General features: G+C 44.8%; 1 protein-coding gene across 3 annotated transcripts in view; it reads left to right on the top strand.

Annotated features, from left to right (window-relative positions):
• The first annotated feature begins 301 nt into the window (after positions 1–301).
• The window catches only part of TLN1 (talin 1), a 42,369-nt gene continuing 34,303 nt past the window's right edge, over positions 302–8,367 (top strand). The window contains exon 1 of one of the 3 annotated variants that reach the window (XM_044658790.1): positions 302–384. The gene's annotated coding sequence lies outside the window, so the exon portion shown is untranslated. Of the gene's footprint in view, positions 438–8,367 lie in introns of all 3 variants that reach the window. The other 2 variants (XM_044658804.1, XM_044658797.1) reach the window with 2 other exon arrangements.

Here is an 8,367-nt window from a genome sequence, read left to right as displayed (position 1 = left end):
TCCTAACCTCACAGCTCCGCCAGCCTAGCCCAAATATGAGTTAATGCTTAGTGCGCCCAAATATGAGTTAATGCTTAGTGCGCCTCTGATCCGCTAGGTAGCGCGCAATAACGGAGCAGCCGCCCCACGCCCCACGCATGCGCCTCCAAACGCCACCCTCCCGTTGCAGAGGAAGTCACCCGCGTCTCACTGACGGCTCTAAGGCATAGAGAACAGGAGCCAGAGCAGCTTCCTGCAGCAACCAGGGCCGTAGAGGGGCGGGCCCAGGGCGCCGCCCACGGGTTGGGGGGGAGACGCGCTCCGGGGACGGAAGTGGGGGAGAGTTCGTCAGTCGGCGGGAGGGCGAGGCCGGACCCCGGACCCGGGAACCCCGAGAGCGAACGAGTGAGTGATCTGGAGGGCGGGCCGGCGGGCTGGAGGTCCCCGGGCGACCTCAGGTAGGGTTGCGGCGGCGCAGAACGCGGGGCGGGACCAGGAAGGACGGGACGGCTGCGGGAAGGGGCAGGGCCGCACGGGGGGAGGGGAGGGAACTGGATCCGGGGGAGGGGGCCAAGCCCGTGGCGGGACCTTGGATGGGGGGGTCAGGGGGTATTCACTGAGGGCAGGCAGAGGGCGCAACCTTGGGCTGGGGGCTGGAGCTGACTACTGGCGTGAGGAGTCAGTGGGTGCATGGGCGCTGCCGCTGACTCTCCCTGGCCTGAGAGGTCAGTGTCCGGGTGTGTCCATCCTGCTTGCTCAGCTGCTTGGTGGGTAGAGTTGTGGTACCCTGGATGCTGGGGAGTGAGGGGGTGCCGCTAGTTAGGTGTTAAGGCATGGATGATGGACTAGGTTATGGAGTTAGATGTGCAAAAATGAGTGGGACTTGGCTATAAAGTTAAGGGACAGGGATGGATGGGACAAAAGATGAGTGGGATGAGGCTGTAACTTAGGTAGGCAGATATGATGGATGGAGTATGTGGTCAGGATAAGGTAGTCAGAGATGATAAGGTCAAATGGGCAGGAATAAATGTCACTAGACTGTGAGGTCAAGATGAGATGGAATTAGGTGATCCAGGATGAGAGGGTCTAAACTGTGGAGTCAGGATATGTGTGGATATGGCATTTGCTGGGTAGATTCAGTAAATTTAGGGTTAGGTGTGACAAAGGATTTAAGAAAAGTTAGAGTTCATTTGGTTTGGAATTTTAAACCAGATTGTTTTCGTGGGAAATGAATTGATGTTAGCACCAACTCCCACGGTTATTATAAGGATAAAATAAGATATAAAATGCTATCCACCTACTAGCTGTTATTTTTTAAGATATTGTGATTATTAGCCAACAGGTATTTATGCACATTATTTGCCAGGCCCTATGATAAGCACAGGAGACACAAAGGCAAAAACATGGCCTCTTCCCTAAAGAAGCTTACACTATAATTGGGGAGCCAGCATGCAAACAACTATATACATACAAAATAATACACAGAGTGGCTGGAAGATAATCTCAGGGGAAAAGCTCCTTGCAGGTAAAATTTTAGCTGAGATTTGAAGGAAACAAGGGAGTCATGATTAGAATTTAGGATTATGACTCAGTAGTTTTATTTTTTAGATCAGTATTAGAATACAGAGGAAAAGTTATGGATTGATATTAGGGATAGGATCACGTTTTAGAGCTCAGCATTAGTCTGTGGGTTGGTGTTAGAGATTGTAAAATCATTGACTCAGAATTGGAAATGACCAGTCAGGAATCAAATTAAGAGTCAAGGGTAGCATTTGAGTTTGGGGTCAGCATTAGATGGGCTTATTTTCCAGGGATGAGATTAGGTTTCAGGAGTTAGTAGTCACAATGGAGTTTGTTAGAAGGCAGTCAGCCAACAATCAGTCACAAGCATTTAAGGACTTGCTATGTGCCAGTCAAGCAATGAGAATATGAGAAAAGGCAAAAAGAAAATCCATGTGAGACCCTGGGCAAGTCACTTGACCCCCATTGCCCACCCTTACCACTCTTCCACCTATGAGACAATACACCGAAGTACAAGGGTTTAAAAAAAAAAGAAAAGAAAAGAAAATCCAATTCCTGCCCTCAAGGAGCTTAGATTCTAAGTGGGGAAGACTACATGTAAATACAAAAAAAAGATATATAGAGTCAGTAGAAGGTAATCTGGGAGGTTAAAGCTCTAGCAGATAGAGGATTTGGAAAAACTTCCTCCAGAACAGTGGGATTTGAGCTGAGTTTTGAAGAAAACAAGAGAAACTTAGGAGTTGGAAGTAAGCAGATAGAGCATTCCAACCATGGGGTACAGCCAATGAAAAGGCATGGAAACAGGAGACAGGGTGTCATGTTAAAAGAACAGCAAGTAGGCCAGGATAGCTGAGCAGTAGAGTTCATAGAGGATAGTAAAGTATAAAGACTGAAAAGGTAGGGCCAGGTTGTGCAAAACTTTAAATAACAAGAAGAGTTTCTATTTGGTAAAACATCTAGAAGACTGGGCTTATTGTTAAGCTGCCGGGATGAGGCAAGGATAAATGTTAGTAGTCAGTAATTATTCAGGAATCATTGATAAGCCATCAGGAAGGGATACCTACTAAATATTAATATCCACTAAAAGCCATTATTTAATGAAGTCATTATTAAGAGCTCAGGGGGACAGCTAGGTAGCACAGTAGGTAGAGCCACAGGCCTGAACTCAGGAGGACTTGGGTTCAAATATGGCCTCAGATACTTCCTAGCTATGTGACCCTGGACAAGTCATTTAACACCTAGTTGCCTAACCCTAGCTGCTCTTCTGTCTTAGAATTCATACTAAGCCAGACATTAAGGGTTTTACACGGGGGCAGCTGGGTAGCTCAGAGAGCCAGGCCTAAACACGGGAAGTCCTAGGTTCAAATCTGGCCTCAGATACTTCCCAGCTGTGTGACCCTGGGCAAGTCACTTGACCCCCATTGCCCACCCTTACCACTCTTCCACCAAGGAACCAATACACAGAAATTTAAGGGTTTAAAAAAAAATTTTTTTTAAGGGTTTTATAAAAATAAGAGTTCAGGGCTGAAGGTTAAAGGTCAGTGATTTTTTTTATAATCAGCATTAGGATTCAGGAATTATGTTAAGTGGTTTGGTTGGTCATAGGTTAGCATTAGATTTAAATAGCCAAGAATCAGAAACAGGCTTAGCTTTTTGGACTAGAGTAGAATTAAATGACAAAGGGGAATTTTAGGCGTAAGGATCTGGGCTAGGGTGAGTCAGTAATCAAATCAGGTCAAGATCAGTATTGAAGTTCAGGGATTAAATTTGGAACTCAGCCTTAGAATTCATATAAGGTTGGGATCAGGATCAGTATGAGAGATCATGGGTTGGTTGGGCTCAATTTATAGCCTACACATGATCAGACTGGTAGTGCCTCAGTCTTGAGCTGAGTTATCAAAACATCTCAAGCCCTTGTAAGTGGAGGGGTTTTGCTCCAAATGAGAATCTTGGCCTTGGAGGCCCATGATCCATCCCTACTTCTTGTTTCTATCTCATCGTCCTCATGTATCAGAGTTTTCAGATTCTAGCATAGTCCATTCCATACCCAAGGTCTTTCCATGTGTTTCAGTGCTTCCCAGGGAGTGTGAGTGGGAAGGAGATGGTGGCATAGAAAAGGCAGGGATTCGTTGCCTTCTTATTTGGAAAAGTATTACCAGTGTGTCTATGGGGTGGGGAGGGGTTGGCCAGCCCTAAGGTAATAAAAAATGAGGTAGATTTGAGGAGAATGGCTAGGAGCCCAGAGAACTCAATCCCATCTTTCCCTCATTCCTTAGTCACTTGGTTCCCATCCCCCTCCCTTGGACCTGACTAGGCAAGAGGGTGGGAGATTATGACTTCCTGCTTTTCACATCCTCCTTGACCCCCCACCCTACTCTGTATATGTATGGAGATTTTTTTGTTTATTTCTTATTTATTTATTTTTCAAGAGCTCCCACCAACTTAACTTCCCCCTGGGTCCCTTACCATCTGCTGAGTCCCTCAGCCCTGGACACATACTCTCAGCTCCCCTACGCTTTCAGTTGGCATCTCCCCAATTCTGAACTTCCAGTTCCCTGGTCCAGTCACAGATCTTCCTCCTCCCTCCCCAACAAGAAAAGGGGAAATGAGGCCTGAGAAGGAAGCTGGTCCCTGCTGATCACATCCCCAGCCTGGCCACTGACCACACCCAGGTCTTACCCTCAGCTTGGCCCAAGCACTGACCCCACCCTGATCTCACCCCTAGTTTGTCCAAGGAGCGGACTATACCCTGATACCATTTCTAGTCTTGACAAGCCACCTATCAATTGTACTCTGATCTGGCTACTGACCATACCAAGTGTGGCTCTTTCTCTTTTCTTTATTTATTTGGGTTTTTTTTTTAAGCCTTTACCTTCCATCTTGGAGTCAGTACTATGTATTGGCTTCAAGGCAGAAGAGTGGTAAGGGTAGGCAATGGGGGTCAAGTGACTTGCCCAGGGTCACACAGCTGAGAAATGTCTGAGGCCAGATTTTAACCTAGGACCTCCCGTCTCTAGGCCTGGCTCTCAATCCACTGAGCTACCCAGCTGCCCCTGTGGCTCTTTTTCTAACACTAAGTGGGTAAGTTGGGTAGTCCAAGGTCTCTTGGGCCCTCAAGTCTGTAAGGAGAAGAGGGAGGGAAGTAAAGTATTTCTATGTAGGAGGTGATTGGTGTGTTAAGATATAGTTCTGTTTCTCCAACTGTCTGTTGGATGTGTCTACCCAGATGCCCCATGGGCACCTCAAATTCTGTATAGATTGGAAGCTGAACTCATCTTTCCCACCATTAGCTTCCCCTCTGACTTTTCCTAATTTTCTAAAGAGTAGCACTAGTTTTGTAGTCACTTGGCACTTGAACTCAAAAACTCAGGATTATCATTGACTCTTCCTTTGCCCCTCCCTATCAAATCCTGTTCCTATCTCCCTACAGCATTTCTTATTAGTTCTTTCCTTCTCTTTCCAACTACTGTTACCCTAAATCAAATCCCATCACCTTATGCCTAAATTATAGTAGTAGTCTCCCAACTGGTCTCTCTGCTTCAATGTCTCCTTCCTTCTTATCCATCCTGCACACCATCCTCAGAGCAATCTTCCTGGTCACCACCTTGAAAATATCATTCGTCTATCAAACTCTTATGGTTCCCTGTTGCTTACAGTATAGAGTCCAAATTCAGTCTTGTGTTCAAGTTCATCAGTAATCTAGCCCTGGTTTTCTTCACACTCTCCCTGTGTATTTGCTTAAGACATACTTATAATAATCACTTCTCTCTCTACATTTCCCTATTATCATTAATCTCCCATGGGTTTTTTTATAACTACTTTAAATTTCAGCCATTATTCATGTCAGTCTTTATATGCACCCACCCATGTGGGTCTATTGATATCCCACCCATTTTAAATGTCATTTTTTCCATAACACTTTTTCTGATTGCCCCCAACAAGATATGATCTCTCCCTCCTCTGAACCTCCCCCAAACTTACTTTATGTTACNGGGCCGCACGGGGGGAGGGGAGGGAACTGGATCCGGGGGAGGGGGCCAAGCCCGTGGCGGGACCTTGGATGGGGGGGTCAGGGGGTATTCACTGAGGGCAGGCAGAGGGCGCAACCTTGGGCTGGGGGCTGGAGCTGACTACTGGCGTGAGGAGTCAGTGGGTGCATGGGCGCTGCCGCTGACTCTCCCTGGCCTGAGAGGTCAGTGTCCGGGTGTGTCCATCCTGCTTGCTCAGCTGCTTGGTGGGTAGAGTTGTGGTACCCTGGATGCTGGGGAGTGAGGGGGTGCCGCTAGTTAGGTGTTAAGGCATGGATGATGGACTAGGTTATGGAGTTAGATGTGCAAAAATGAGTGGGACTTGGCTATAAAGTTAAGGGACAGGGATGGATGGGACAAAAGATGAGTGGGATGAGGCTGTAACTTAGGTAGGCAGATATGATGGATGGAGTATGTGGTCAGGATAAGGTAGTCAGAGATGATAAGGTCAAATGGGCAGGAATAAATGTCACTAGACTGTGAGGTCAAGATGAGATGGAATTAGGTGATCCAGGATGAGAGGGTCTAAACTGTGGAGTCAGGATATGTGTGGATATGGCATTTGCTGGGTAGATTCAGTAAATTTAGGGTTAGGTGTGACAAAGGATTTAAGAAAAGTTAGAGTTCATTTGGTTTGGAATTTTAAACCAGATTGTTTTCGTGGGAAATGAATTGATGTTAGCACCAACTCCCACGGTTATTATAAGGATAAAATAAGATATAAAATGCTATCCACCTACTAGCTGTTATTTTTTAAGATATTGTGATTATTAGCCAACAGGTATTTATGCACATTATTTGCCAGGCCCTATGATAAGCACAGGAGACACAAAGGCAAAAACATGGCCTCTTCCCTAAAGAAGCTTACACTATAATTGGGGAGCCAGCATGCAAACAACTATATACATACAAAATAATACACAGAGTGGCTGGAAGATAATCTCAGGGGAAAAGCTCCTTGCAGGTAAAATTTTAGCTGAGATTTGAAGGAAACAAGGGAGTCATGATTAGAATTTAGGATTATGACTCAGTAGTTTTATTTTTTAGATCAGTATTAGAATACAGAGGAAAAGTTATGGATTGATATTAGGGATAGGATCACGTTTTAGAGCTCAGCATTAGTCTGTGGGTTGGTGTTAGAGATTGTAAAATCATTGACTCAGAATTGGAAATGACCAGTCAGGAATCAAATTAAGAGTCAAGGGTAGCATTTGAGTTTGGGGTCAGCATTAGATGGGCTTATTTTCCAGGGATGAGATTAGGTTTCAGGAGTTAGTAGTCACAATGGAGTTTGTTAGAAGGCAGTCAGCCAACAATCAGTCACAAGCATTTAAGGACTTGCTATGTGCCAGTCAAGCAATGAGAATATGAGAAAAGGCAAAAAGAAAATCCATGTGAGACCCTGGGCAAGTCACTTGACCCCCATTGCCCACCCTTACCACTCTTCCACCTATGAGACAATACACCGAAGTACAAGGGTTTAAAAAAAAAAGAAAAGAAAAGAAAATCCAATTCCTGCCCTCAAGGAGCTTAGATTCTAAGTGGGGAAGACTACATGTAAATACAAAAAAAAGATATATAGAGTCAGTAGAAGGTAATCTGGGAGGTTAAAGCTCTAGCAGATAGAGGATTTGGAAAAACTTCCTCCAGAACAGTGGGATTTGAGCTGAGTTTTGAAGAAAACAAGAGAAACTTAGGAGTTGGAAGTAAGCAGATAGAGCATTCCAACCATGGGGTACAGCCAATGAAAAGGCATGGAAACAGGAGACAGGGTGTCATGTTAAAAGAACAGCAAGTAGGCCAGGATAGCTGAGCAGTAGAGTTCATAGAGGATAGTAAAGTATAAAGACTGAAAAGGTAGGGCCAGGTTGTGCAAAACTTTAAATAACAAGAAGAGTTTCTATTTGGTAAAACATCTAGAAGACTGGGCTTATTGTTAAGCTGCCGGGATGAGGCAAGGATAAATGTTAGTAGTCAGTAATTATTCAGGAATCATTGATAAGCCATCAGGAAGGGATACCTACTAAATATTAATATCCACTAAAAGCCATTATTTAATGAAGTCATTATTAAGAGCTCAGGGGGACAGCTAGGTAGCACAGTAGGTAGAGCCACAGGCCTGAACTCAGGAGGACTTGGGTTCAAATATGGCCTCAGATACTTCCTAGCTATGTGACCCTGGACAAGTCATTTAACACCTAGTTGCCTAACCCTAGCTGCTCTTCTGTCTTAGAATTCATACTAAGCCAGACATTAAGGGTTTTACACGGGGGCAGCTGGGTAGCTCAGAGAGCCAGGCCTAAACACGGGAAGTCCTAGGTTCAAATCTGGCCTCAGATACTTCCCAGCTGTGTGACCCTGGGCAAGTCACTTGACCCCCATTGCCCACCCTTACCACTCTTCCACCAAGGAACCAATACACAGAAATTTAAGGGTTTAAAAAAAAATTTTTTTTAAGGGTTTTATAAAAATAAGAGTTCAGGGCTGAAGGTTAAAGGTCAGTGATTTTTTTTATAATCAGCATTAGGATTCAGGAATTATGTTAAGTGGTTTGGTTGGTCATAGGTTAGCATTAGATTTAAATAGCCAAGAATCAGAAACAGGCTTAGCTTTTTGGACTAGAGTAGAATTAAATGACAAAGGGGAATTTTAGGCGTAAGGATCTGGGCTAGGGTGAGTCAGTAATCAAATCAGGTCAAGATCAGTATTGAAGTTCAGGGATTAAATTTGGAACTCAGCCTTAGAATTCATATAAGGTTGGGATCAGGATCAGTATGAGAGATCATGGGTTGGTTGGGCTCAATTTATAGCCTACACATGATCAGACTGGTAGTGCCTC

This window comes from Gracilinanus agilis, chromosome 1, assembly GCF_016433145.1.
Source record: "Gracilinanus agilis isolate LMUSP501 chromosome 1, AgileGrace, whole genome shotgun sequence".
NCBI classification, from domain to species: Eukaryota; Metazoa; Chordata; class Mammalia; order Didelphimorphia; family Didelphidae; genus Gracilinanus; species Gracilinanus agilis.
The sequence above is the reverse complement of the archived record's forward strand: the minus strand, read 5'-3'. Positions and strand labels throughout refer to the sequence as shown.